The following is a 13,271-nucleotide window of genomic DNA, read 5'->3' as shown; positions in this document are numbered from 1 at the left end:
AAAAGAAAAGTCTGCTTGGATATGCATTCAGACTCCCTTTTTCTTTTTCTGGATAGAACAAATCCTTTTAATAAAAGTACAGCTTAATAATAATAGCTGAAATTTACATGGAACTTAAAGGTTAATAAAGTGCTTTTCATATGTTATCTCACTTGATCCTCAAAAACAGCCATGGCAGAGAAGATACCACGGCCCCTATTTTACCGGAGACAAAAAAGGTTCAGTGACTTGTTCAGGGTCACACTGCTATTAAATGTCTAGGCAGGATTTGAATTGCAGTCTTCTCAACTCCAAGAGTCCAGGCCTCTATGCATTTTGCTCCCCCCGCTCCCCGCTCCACACCATGGTTTAAGGACAATGATGGACACTCAGAAGACAGCAACAGGATGGTGCAAATGTTCAAGTTCAGGCTGTATTAGGAGTGGATGAAGGAAATGAAAAACATACACACCATAAGCACAAGAATATATACAATACGTTAAAACAAATCAGTACAAAGCAATTTGTTGAGAAGACACTAACTAGCAGCTGGGAGGATCAAGAAAGGGTCCTATAAAAAGTGGTATTTGAGTTGAATTTTGAAAGAAAAAAAGAATTATAAGAGACAGGAGAAGGAGGAGACATACAAAGCCATGGCAATGGAATGTCCTATGTGAGGAACAATAAGAAAGTCAGTTTCCCTGGAATGAAGGACATGTGAAGAGGAATAACATGATATGGCTGGAGAGGCAGTTCGGAGCCAGGTGAAAGACTGTAAATGCCAAACAGAGAAGTTTGTATTTTGTTCTAGTGGTAACAGAAACCAATTAAGCAGAGGAGTCACACAATCCTGCGTTTTAGGAATGTCATTTTTGACAGCTGTGTGCAGAATTAACTGGAGAAAGAGGGACTGGAGGCAGGAGACAAATTGTGAGGCTATCGTAATAGGTGAAAGTGATGAGAAGCTTAACTAAAGTAATGGCTATGTGAGTGAAGAAAAAGGAACAGAACTGAAGGATGTGGAAATAAAATCACTAAGCCTTGGCAAGTACATATAGGGTTAAGGGAGAATAAGTTGCTGAGGTTGACTCTGAGGTTAAAATCTACATGAACCCAAGGATGGTGGTGACCTTATCAGAAATAGGGAAGTTTAGAAGAGGGAGACGTGGAGGGTGGGGGTGGAAGGAGAGGTACAGCGGGGAATGAATTCTATAAGGGATATACTGAGTTCGATATGCAAGTAAGAATAATTTGTTCATCTTGTCCCTAGAGAGAAGAACTAGAAGGGGCAGAAGTTGCACAAAGGCACATTTAGTCCTGAAATAAGAAAAATTTCTGAGAAAGGAAAACTATCCAAAAATATGTGGAATCTGAATGCAGGTCTTTATTACTCCAAGGTCAGACTTCTTATCCACTATACAATGCTATAATCTCTTAATTACATCATTTTGTGCCTTTCTAAAGTTTTCTGTAGGGAGACACAATTAAAGATCTTTAAGACATAAATATTTTGCCCTAAATTACCTGTCTCTGAAGTCAATCTGTATAAATGTATTGATTAATCTTGCTAAAATGAGAGTGGTCAGAGACAACCTTATGCCAAAATAAAAATATTTTAATTTTTAGCAAGAGAAAGATCAAAGAAGGACAACTGCCTTGGTCAGATGTGTCCTGCCAATAGAAGGAAAATAACTCTTCTCTGGCTTGTTTTCTTCACCATGGAGAACATCTTTGAACTGGAAAGAATAAAATCAAAGTAGTTAACAGGGAACTGAGACCTAAGATAAGGAAATTTAAAAGTACAGCTATCTGCCTTCAATGAATTCAATTTACCAGACCTAGAAAACCACATTTGGATGTAGTTCTGAACTTGTACATATGACTGCTAAGTTGCTGATCTCTGAAAAGGTACCACAAGACTAGAGATAAATGCTGTTCCAATTTTCAAAAGGCAAAGACAATGCAATCTTCAGACTACCAAACCAGTAAACTTGACATTCTTGGCACAACACTAGGACATATTAGAGAGATTACGAGCATTTTAGAAAAGGAATCAGCGATCCCTAAGAGCCAAACTGGGTTCATCAAAAATAGATTAAATTTCAGATTAAATTTAATTTTTGACAGTATTACTAGACTAGTGCAACAAAGCACTGCCATAGACAAGAAATACTACTTATGTTTTAGCATAGCATCTGACAAAACTTTTCAATGAAATCATTGTTGAAAAATGTGAACTAGGTTTATAGCATAATAAAATGGATTCAGAATTTTGAAGGAACAGACTAAAGTTAAATTAATGGGCTAATACAATCTGGAGGAAAGTCTCTAATGATAACCTCAGGGGTCTGTTCTTCACTACTGGTCTGCATTTTTATTGGTGACAAGCTTACCAAAGCAGCAATAAGATAAAATGGGATGAAGCTAGCTAAAACAGATACAAGATGGCATCACCTGCCCAGAACAATGGTCAAATCTAAAAAGATGAAATTTAACAGCATTAAATTCCTCCCCTTTGATTCAAAAACTCAATTGCACACAGAAGAGAAAAAGCATGGCTAGAAAATTGCTCCTGTGAAAGAGATTTGGATATTTTAGCTATCTGCAAATCAGTGAGACACAGCAGCCTTTCAAGAAAGTTAATGGATTCTTTGGGTGGAATGAGAAAGGTATAGTATATACAGCAAGAAAGGTATGATTACTGCTACCCCTACTACTACAACACTCTGGCCTGATCAAGAAAGTTCTGGAATATTATATTCAGTTCAGGATGCCATATTTTAGGAAAAAAATTAAGTGGAGTACATAATAAAAGGCCATGCTTAATAAGGCTCCATTGAAAAAACTAGTGATGTTTTCTCTGGAAGAATAAAGACATAAAGGGAGATCACCTATGGGGCAGGCAAACTAGTCTACCAAAAGTAGGGAAGAGATAGGAAGTGACTTGTGCCAGACAAGTTGAGCCACTACTACCACTCAACCACAACATCCCCCCAAGACACTGACAGAAAAAGCCTAGAATCCACTTCTTGGGAAAAGTAGTGTCTCCCAGATCATTTGTTATGCTTCCAGCCCAATCCTCAGAGCCAGCATCCTGGGAAGTAGCCCGCACGGAGAAGTGGCCTGACAACTGATTCTGTAGATTCTGCAGCAACAGATTACTACCCAACTCAAAAAAGAAAAAGTTCTTGCTACTAAAGTACTTGGTGCTGGCAAATGGTTTATTATCAGAAACTGATGGGATTTTTATCAGCGGACATGACATTGAAATTGATACATTACCATCTGCTTTGCTTCTGTACCACAAGGATCAAAGGACCTTTCCTTCTCACTTGCTGGTGAAATCTTCTACATGTGATGCTGCCCCATTAGAAAGTGAGCTCCTTGAGAACAGAGACTATCTTTTATATTTGTAGTCCCAGTGCTTAGCACATATAAATGTTTTTTCTTTTATTTATTACAATGGCTGTTTTCAAGTATTTCAAAGGCTATAATTTGGATAAGGGTCAGATTTGTTCTGCTTTGTCCTAAAGGGCCTGAAGTCAATCAGTCAATAAACATTTACTAAGCAACTACCATTTGCCAGGCACTGTGCTAACGTCTGGGACAAGGCAGGAAGGTTACCAAGAAGCATACTTGGGCTCAAAATAAAGGTAAAATTTTCTGGTAATTACAACAACTTATCTCAAGATGTACTAGAATCTCCACTGCTGTTGGTCTTTAAATTGAAATGAATATAAATCATAATGAACTGAAGCAGAATGTGTAGAAATGCATCCTTCAAGAAAGTACCTTTCTGAATGTGAGGTGGTATATGCAAAAAGGAAGATAGGCTTGGACAATACATATGAACACAGATCACTGAGCATTTGGGCAATCCTAGGTTTTATTTATGATACTCCATGACTGGTGGCCCAGAGAGAAAGAAGGGCCAGTAACAATAAGAAAATTTCAGAATTGAGAGAAACGGGTCTTTGAGACAGAGGTGTCCAGCCTGTGTAAGACCTATGGGTCAGATGCCAACCACAACATCCTGGACCAGATTAAAATGAAATATGATAAAAATATGATAAAATATAGATGTTAATATGTAGTTTTTAAGTCAATATGAAACCCACAGGGATCCTTATGTATGGTTAAGGGGTTTCATTCCTATTTGAGTTTGACACCATTGATTTAATACATCATTCTGTCCAATAAGGTTTTGGTAGTCCTGTCCATGGAAATATTTGAGAGACCAGGTTACTACCTAGGAATGTTGAGAGAATTCCAAGAAAAGTTAGCAAGTTAATTTGAGTTTCTATTCCCTAGGAGGAGCTTTTGGATTAATTGAAGAGGTACTTTTTGGCTATAGAAACGGAAGTATCCTCCTCTATGGTAATAATATAATGTTAACATCGCCAAGAAAACAATGCAAAAGAGTACATATAATACAAAAAGGACTGTATTTGCAAGTACATATGATACAAAAAGGACTGTATTTTTAAGTCTCCCAAAGTCAAACCCTGCCCCTGAAACTTACTGGTTTTTTGACCAGACAAGTCACAATTTCTATGAGCCTGTTTCCTCATCTCTAAAATGAAGCTAGTAACTATAGTACCTAACTCACAGAAATGTTAGATAGACCAAATGAAGCAAAGTATGTAAAAAACTTGGCAAATCTGTAAAACTTAAAATGCCACCTGTCTCACAGTCATAAAGAGCTGCATAGCGTACTGAGAGGTTAAAAGACTTGCCCAGCTCCTTGCCATCAAGCGTCAGAGGCAGGTCTTGAACTCAGGTTTTCCTCGGCTTTGAGCTAGCTATTTACACAGACTCTTTTTGCAACATATCAAAATTAATAAGACCAAATTTGGCAAACATTTTTCAACTCTTAACTGGATAAAAAACAACTACCTATATTCAATAGGTCACTTCATCTATGTATGTGGAGAAAGGAGGATGATGCATATTTAAGTTAAATGATCTTGGCACATCCATCAAGCTAAGAGTTTTACTTGAAATCAGAGTCCAACTGGAAAAGTGACTTTCTTTTGTGGTTGAGGCAGTTGTCTGGTAACATCTGTCCATAAAATTGTTTAAGCCAAAAATATCTCACTATGAACAGGACTGTGTCTCATATGAGAGCTTGAGAAAATTCCAAGGTCCTGGCTAAGGAAATTATTGGCTTTTAAATGTAGGAATCTTTGTAGCCAGCCTAACACATGTGGTCCTTCTTCTATGCCACATGCTCCACGACTCTGTGAATAAAGGGACCTGCCAGCAGACTTCTGACTTTAGCTTAGAATTCAACTTTTCAAGGTATTAAGTCCCTACAGACGCTTGGGTCTAAAGACATATTTGCCAGTGTAAAGAGAAGTTAGGCTCCTAAACTTTTAACAGAATATCTAATTTGCCTTCTGTATATTAAAGGTATATTTTCACCATGCTTTAATCAAGAGCTGAGAATATTATCAATATAGTTAGTCAGATAATTCAACTCTTGAAGCACAGTAAGGTTCAGGTCATACATCTGGAGAAAATGAGAGATGAGAGAAGGGAGTGGGTATAGAGGAAGGAAGAGAGAAAGACATGCAGGGAAAGGGGCTGGGCAGGGGAAATGCCCCTGATGAACATGCTGACTATTCTCCCAGAGTTTCTAAGTTCTTTCTCTTTCCCTACATTAAGCTGGATAATCAGAAAAAACATACCCAGTTTACCTTAGGTCCCTGCAAAAATACTTTTGCCAAGATTCTATACCATACTCTAGCTTAGAAAAAAAAAAATGGTTGGTTATAAGCATTGCTGATTTAAATAGCAATGTTTGTGTCTTTTGCAGAATCAGCTTTAGATGTGTTATCCAGTATCCTTTACGTAAGAACCCATACAATAAACTTCTCCATTAGGTCAATGCTAGGGGAAAAACCCCTCCCAGATAATGAGACTGAAGCGCATACATTTCCCATCTTTTCCTTCTTTGCCTGAGATGCCAAGAAATTAAGAGCTAAAATCTTGCTCAACTTTTGTACTTCATTCCAGGTATCTGGTGGTAATAACTACTTATATACTCCTTTTGACTAGTTTTTGTTCTTTTAAAAACTGTCGGGGCAACTAGGTGGCTCAGTGAGTAGAGCACTGGCCCTGGAGTAAGGAGGACCTGAGTTCAAATCCAGCCTCAGATACTTGACACTTACTAGCTGTGACCTTGGGCAAATCACTCAACCCCAACTGCCCTGCCCCCCCAAAAAACCTGTCCTATTTTGTATGCTTAATTTTATAAAGTAATATATTTTTGAGGAGAAACAAGATATAAATTCGAAATATATAGAGGAAATAAAATATTGAAACGGCTGCCCAAAACACTTATAAACAAGTGAGTCATTTGAAGGTTAAGACTTCCAACAGATAGTAAACAAAATTATGTATGTGTACACATACATATTCTCAAAATCCTGATGTGAAAAGTTTCTTAAAATGTTATACCATCAGAATGCATGCTTTGACAAATCCTGTCAAGCTGGAAATGTACTAGTATGCTACATGCCTTTTGTCCAGTTATCAACCTATGTTCAAGTAGTTTTGTTGCCAGAATGTTGGCCATCAGGCGGTAAGACTTTTTGGCTGCATCAATTCACAAAAACAGTAGCAATACGCATCAGAGAAAAGAATGCAAACACTGGTGAAATAATGATTCACTTAAATATCAATAACTATAGTCTAAGTAAGTGATATCTATTGCTAACTACACTCTTTCTGTAAAGCCTGAACCAGATAAAAGGTAATTGGGAAATATTTAATAAAATAAATAAAAACATAACAGAACATAGACAATGTTTGTCTAAGTCAATATGTGACAGTGATCCTTATGTATGGTTTAGTGACCCCATTTCTATTTGAGTTTGACACATTTTGAAGTGAATATTACTGTTGATAATTACCATTCAGTCTTATCTTTGAAACATGAAATTCAAAGAACTGGTAATGTGGGGGTGATATCACACCCATGTATTTTATTTTCAAGTCTGAAATTTTCCTAGAAGAATGTTTTCTGGTTGATAATCTGAAGGGGGAAAAAATTTGCAATATGGAAAAATATTTAACCTTGCTTCTCAATTAAAATATGCCTCATATACATTCATTCTGCTTCAAGTTTAACAAGTCAGATGACTTGTTTAAAAACTGATAAAATTCTGTAAATGCTATAAGTACTTCAAGAAATATAAACTGACCACAACATTTTGATTGCTGTCAACACGCTAAATTTTAATAATTCTAAAATATTTCATCATTTTAAATTGACTGTAAATTTCACAATTCAGTTTTAGAGTTGTTTGGTCCAAAGTATTTCCCCAGAATCACTGCTGGAAATAATTTATTTCCATGTTTTAGATTAAATGGCTCCTTGACCCTATGAGGAAAGAAAGCAAGACACGAATGAACGTGTTAGGCAAATGAGGAAAAAAATCATGGCAGAAGCCACATAAAAACAACTTTCCTTATGTAGTAGGCATACCTAACTCCACAACAAAATACGTTGAAAGTATCAAATGTAAAACTTCAGCTTTGGCTCCCAGAAGATGTCAGGCTTCTGGAATGGCTCCAAACATAGATGCCTCCCCAAAATTATCTGGCAGGCAAAGAAGTAGTCATTGAACAAACAACAACAAATTCTGCTGAGAAGAGCCAAGATTACATGTATTACTCTGTGAAAAGTTCAGAGAACTCTGTACAGAAGGGAAAGGTGTGCTCTAATTAGTTGGCAAGGTTTACAAAAGGCCTAGCTTTTCCCAAGTATAAAAGTAACAGAATACCTAAAGGAAAAGAAATTAAGGAAAAGTGGCAGATGGCTTAATTAGCCACTGGAAATTAGAACCATAAAGGAGGTAGCAAGCATTGGCCACTGACAACAAGAAGATGAATGCCAATTTACACAGGAGAGAGAACACCTGCACAGTCTAATGGGGTGAATGGCCACCTCCTCTACATCTCTTTATGACAGAAAGCCTCTTTAAATTTGGGAGTGGGGGGCATATGGGGTGGATAAAGAAGTATGGAGCAGGTGGCTTTTTGCTCAGCATCCTTTGAAGATACCAGTGTGCTACTGCCCAGAAGACATATTAATTATTACAGTTCAACAGTTTGGAGGGATATTCATTTTATTTACAAGCTAAGCACTGTTCTGTGATTTATGGGATACAGAATCATAAACAACAGAACAAGGTCTATCAAAGAAATCAACCTACAGTAAAGATTCTTTCTCTGGTAAAATCAATAGAATGAAACATAAGATTATATTAACCTTATGAGAAAATGGACGTTGGGACAAGATCTGAAAAGGGCAAGCACAGGGAAATGTCAGTGGTTCAGTATAACACACGTACAATTGAAATTTATCAAATGTTAAGTGTTTGTTTTCTATACTGAACTGTAATGGACACTAAGGATACAAAGGCTAAAATATAAATCTAAATCAACACAGAACTTATTTCCTATCGGGGAGATGCAAGAACAAAAGAAAATAAAACGTGAGATGCCTTTTCTTTCTCAATTAACAACTTAGAGGGAATCAAGAAAGGCTTTCATCTTAAGAATTAACAATCCCAAAAGGTAGAGGTGAAAAAGAAGTGCTTTCTAGAAATGGGGGCTGAATTCTAGGACTAGCTACTAGGTACAATTAAGACTAGGATATAGAGTACATTAAGGGGAGAAATGTGAGATAAGGCTGGTATAAAAGAAAGATCAAATAAGCAGATGGAAAGAACACAAGGAAAAAAATCAAGAACTGACTTTTAGAGATACCAATAAAATGTTTAAACAAACAACACACTACAGGACTATAAATAGCACAGAAATTTAAATATGGAGGTGAGACCACCATACACACGTGAGTACCACTCCTCTATTTCTGCTGAGCACATTACTGAATGTCACTTGACTACTGTATATTAAAGGAAGATTGTCAATGTCAAAATGTTAGGAAATTCTTGCCCTTAGCAAATCTTAAATGCCAGCAATTATCTTTAACTACAGTAACTGAGCTAAGTAAGGCATAGATTTAGTAATCCCTAAATCCATCTATATTTAACTTTTGGAATATGTTTTATCAATAATTTATTTTCAAGGTTGCTGTGAGAAAGGGTCTTTGTGAATTCTGAAGTGCTATAAAATGAGTTATTAATAGACTGAAAGATCTAATTCTAGATGTATGTTGGAGAAATTTACAAGTGCGTAAAGTTGCAAAAGAAGGCTAGACATCTACAACGGGTGATTCACAATAAATGAGATAAATATTTCTGGCTTATATTTTTGTGGCCAAATCCTTTTATTTCCTGTGAAGTTCTATCCTGATGCCTCATGTGAATGTGAAAGTGACATTAGCCTTTCAAAGGTAAAGCATCAAAACTAGCATGTTGAAAAGTTCTGGAAAAGACTTTCCGGAAGAAAACCCCATCAAGTAACGAATAATTTTTAACATTGTTGTGGATAGCCCTAATTCGTTTTTTAACATCCATTTCTACAAGAAATAAAACAAGAGGAAAGAGCACTGGATGACTATGAGGAAAAGTTTGGCCCTGAAGAAGAGGTGAGAAAATGTAACTTTCTATACAGAGATAGGAGACTATGGGGGTGTGTGGGTGTGTGTGGGTGTGTGTGGGTGTGTGTGTGTGTGTGTGTAGTTATGGGTATATATACTGTCAGAAACAGTATATTGGACAATTTTGCTAAACTGCCTTTTTTGAACCCCTCTTTTTTGTTTTCCATTGCAAGAGGTGGCTCCTTGGGTAGGGTAAGGAAGGGATATTTTCAGAAATGAGGATGATCTAAAAAAATGAGATACAAAATTTTTAAATGTTTTCAGAAAAAAAATTTAGTTAAAACCCCAAGAAAAATAATTTTAAAAAAATCACAAGATCACTATAAAATAAGCTCTGAAGATACTTTTATGTCACTAAATCTGGCTCCCAATGATGCTTGCCCAGCCTTATTTCATCCTCTTCCCAGATATACACCCTAGGAGGGCTGTTTCCCAAATTCAATCACCGTACCTGGCCATAACGAATTTGCTCAAACTTTCCTCATCGCCACCTTTCAAAGTTCCTCTTTTCTTCAGAAATGCTCGGATGATATCTTCTGAGGATTTCTCATCCCCCCACAATATACTCTGTACTATATTTATATACACTTCCACCCTGCCCTACCCCCCTCCCCAAAAAAAAAAAGACAGGAACTGTTCCTTTTTTGCCTTTGAATGCATCCTTAAAGGTTTAGCACAGTCCCTGGAAAACAGCAGAAGTTTAATAAAGGTTTTTTGGATCATTACGGTATTAGTAGCCTTTCTTAGATATCAAAAATGCCCAGGATTGAGGGATTTAACACGGAGAAAAACTGAATTTCCTATTAATTTAGGATTAAATGTTTTCAATGGCCCATGTAATTTTCTTATATCAAAGTCTTGTCAAATAATTATTTAGATACTTTGGGGGACATTTGCTATTAGAAAAATATAACAGCTGAAATGGTACGAAATGCTGAAAAGTTTTTTTTTTTTAAGTCCAGTTTCAAAAGACGCCTAAAAACCTGGCGAAATTTTTCCAGAGCTTCCTTCTTCCAGGAGAAAAAAAAGTCTTTATCCAATTCAAACTCAATCAACTATGGGAGGCAGAGCAGCACATCATCCAAAAAAGGAGTAACTGTACCTCATCCGTGAACAAGAGCCAACTTCTCCGCTCCTACGGTGTTAACAGGTGCCCCAAATCTTATTAGCACAAGGCAAAGCAAGGAAGCAGTCTGGCTGGGCGAGACTTCAGACGCGCATGAAGAATGCAATACCTGGGGAAAAAAGGAATGAGTCAAGACCAAACAAGCCCACCCTGGCCCGGCCCCCCCGGGGGCTGCCCTCTGCCAGGTGGGCCTGGGAGCCGCCGCCGGGATCCTCGGCCCCGAGGTGGGGGAGGCACCTGCACCGAGAGCTCCGCTGCCCAAGCCTCGGGCATCCTCAAGCCGGCGGAGCCCAGGAGGCGACCCTCCCGACGGCTGCAGCCCAAGGAGGAGGGGGCTCACAGGGCAGAGACCTGAGAAGGGGGCCTCACTAAGCAACGCCCCGGGAAGGGGGTTCCGTGGGGCAACAACTCTGGAAACGGGGGATCACCAGGCAACAATCCGGGAGGGGGACTCGTTAAGCAACAATCCCACTCGCAGCGGGGGGTCTGGCGCTGGAGAACGCGGGGACACCCGGGAAGAACACCCCTTTCCTTCTCCTTCCCCCGATAGCCCCGGATCAGGGGAACCTCAATTCATCCCCCTCCTCCCCGCGCCCCCAGTTTGGGGTAAGAGGAGGGTAAGGCTGGAAGGGACCGGGCTCCGGCCGGGGGGTCGCCGCTGCCCGGCGGCCTGGGCCGACCCACGGTCTCCGCATCCCTTCGGGCGATCTCGGGCCTCGCCCCCGCCCCCGGGTGCTGCCCCGGCGCCCTTCGCCCCAGGCCGAGGGCAAGGCTGCGGGGCCTGAGGGGAGGCGGGTCCCTGGCCGCCAGCTCGCCCAGACTCGGCCGGGTCCCTCCCCCAACTCACCGCGTTCCCCTCCGCGGCTTCCCCCCACTCCGTCCTCCTCTTCCTCGGCTGGCTGGCTGGCCGCGGCGGCTCCTCGGGGCCGGCCGCGCTGGGCGTTGGGTCTCTGGCTCCTCCGTCAACTGGGAGGAGAAGGGGGCGGGGGCGCGGGGGAGACGGGAGAGCGCGCGGAGCCCGACGGCGGCGGCGGCGCGAGACGGTCCGGGGCCGGGAGGGAGGGGGAGGGGAGGCCGCCGCGGGCTGGGGGCGGGGGGGGCGCCTCTCGGCCCTGCGCTGCACGCGCACTCACTCCCTCACCCCAGCTCGCTCTGCGCGCGCTGCGGTGGGGTGAAGGGGGTGGTGTATAACGGGTCCGGGGCGCCGGGAGGAGGCCGAGCTGTGCAGCCCGGGGGTGGGGGCGGGGGGCGACGAGGGGAGAGGGCACAGAAAAGCCCCGTGCGGGTCGAGGTGAGCGAGCTTTCACGTGGATGGGAGGGAGAGGACGGCTAGTTCAGCGGCTGCGGAGCAGCCCCCGGGTCGGTGCTGGGTGGACCTGAAGGCGGGGGCGGGTGGGGGGGTGAAGGGCGGAGCGGAGGGGCGGGGCCTCGCGCGCCCCTGCGGTCCGTTTCGGGGTTTGTTTATTTTCTCGGTTGGTTGCGGCGGTGGCGCGTGGGCAGAGGTTCTCGAGTGACGTGAGCGGCTGGAGTTGGGGGAGAAAACCAGAACCACCTGCTGGAGAAGGGGAGCTACGGGGGCCGGGCAGGGTCGAAATAGCTCCGAGAGGCCGCCGCCGCTGCCTAGGGGGTGGTGGGGAAGCGAGGCCCCCAGAGGTGGGGCCGAGAGGCCGAAGCACACAAGATTAAGTCTACCCGGGGCCGATGGGCGCCTGGCGCCGGTGTCTTTGCTGGGTATTACCTCCGGAGCGCTTGTGAGCTGGCCTGTCTTCTGTTTGGGGGTGCGGTGCGGCGGGGGCTTGTGAACCCCAGAAACTGCCTGGTAGTGGTCTGCGAGCCGGGCGTCCGGTGCCTTGGAAGGATCCAGCCAGCGCGGGATTATTAAATCCCGATTTAAATGTTACCACCCACTCCGGTGTCGGGCGACTCTGAAAAAGCAGGTTTCCATCCGTATACCCGCTAGTTGAATGTCAGTTCCTTAGGCAGCCTGAAGTTCTTCGTAGTGACCCTTCAGATTGGGCCTCACACGCTGTGTGATCCAGGGCAAGTCGCTTAACCTCTGTCAGCCTCCGTTTCCCCAACTGTAAAATGGAGATATAGCAGCGCCTGCCTTGCAGGGTCATTGTAAAAAAAAGACAGCTCGGCACAAGTGCCTCGCACGTAGTAGGAGCTCTGTAAGTGCTGCTTCTCCTCCCTTCCCCGGAAAGTCAGCATGCCTGGCTTACTCGTTGGATTTTTGAGAAGGTGCGGTGTTCCCTGACTCAGTAAGCCCACGTTCCGCAGGCCTGTTTCTTTGTGGCCCCTGTTTCTATCGACAGCGTCGCCATTCTCTCAGGATTCTTCATTTATCTTGCCTAGTGTCGCCGAGTCTTATTACCACCCTCGCACACAACTTTTGTTTCTGTAGTGAGGGAGGAAGGAGCTGGCTCCTGATGTGAATCCAGAAAGTTAGGAGCACACAGAGGGGATGTGTTAATGTGTTAACCTAATTGCAAAAAACAAAACAAACCTTTCCTCTTGGTTTTTTACAAAGTGCGAATAGCATCCGTAGGCTGAAGATTGGCGGCTTGGAAAAAGCTCTCTGCCAGTCCCACT

At 42.2% G+C, this 13,271-nt stretch overlaps 1 protein-coding gene across 3 annotated transcripts in view; it reads right to left on the bottom strand.

Annotated features, from left to right (window-relative positions):
- GKAP1 (G kinase anchoring protein 1) overlaps positions 1–11,771 on the bottom strand; it is a 59,494-nt gene extending 47,723 nt beyond the window's left edge. Inside the window, exons 1-2 of one of the 3 annotated variants that reach the window (XM_036739364.1) lie at positions 11,527–11,771; positions 10,656–10,788 (exon numbers count right to left, since the gene is read on the bottom strand). The gene's annotated coding sequence lies outside the window, so the exon portion shown is untranslated. The remainder of the gene's footprint in view (positions 1–10,655; positions 10,789–11,526) is intronic. The other 2 variants (XM_036739366.1, XM_036739365.1) reach the window with 2 other exon arrangements.
- Positions 11,772–13,271: the final 1,500 nt, after the last annotated feature.

Source organism: Trichosurus vulpecula, chromosome 9 (genome assembly GCF_011100635.1).
Source record: "Trichosurus vulpecula isolate mTriVul1 chromosome 9, mTriVul1.pri, whole genome shotgun sequence".
NCBI lineage: Eukaryota > Metazoa > Chordata > Mammalia > Diprotodontia > Phalangeridae > Trichosurus > Trichosurus vulpecula.
Note: the sequence above shows the minus strand (reverse complement) of the source record. Positions and strands in the feature narration are given on the sequence as shown.